The sequence below is a fragment of the Arachis duranensis genome, chromosome 10 (genome assembly GCF_000817695.3).
Source record: "Arachis duranensis cultivar V14167 chromosome 10, aradu.V14167.gnm2.J7QH, whole genome shotgun sequence".
NCBI lineage: Eukaryota > Viridiplantae > Streptophyta > Magnoliopsida > Fabales > Fabaceae > Arachis > Arachis duranensis.
In genome coordinates, this window is record NC_029781.3 from 27,071,131 (window position 1) to 27,071,589 (window position 459).

Sequence of the window (459 nt, forward strand, 5' to 3'; positions counted from 1 at the left end):
TTAGCAATGGCAAGCCTTTTCCATCATCTTCTCAGCAACAGACAGAGAATTCTAAGCAGAGCCACTCTGACTTAGCAACCATGGTCTCTGATCTAAGCAAAACCACTCAAAGTTTCATGACTGAAACAAGGTCCTCCATTAGAAACTTGGAGGCACAAGTGGGACAACTGAGTAAGAAAATTACTGAACTCCCTCCTAGTACTCTTCCAAGCAATACAGAAGAGAATCCAAAAGGAGAGTGCAAGGCCATCAACATGGCCGAATTTGGAGAGGAGGAAGAGGCAGTGATCGCCAATGAGAAAGACCTCAATGGACGTCCACTGGCCTTCAATGAGTTCCCTAATGAGGAACCATGGGAATCTGAGGCTCACACTGAGACCAGAGAGATTCCATTGGATTTACTTCTGCCATTCATGAGCTCTGATGAGTATTCTTCCTCTGAAGAGGACGAAGATGTCA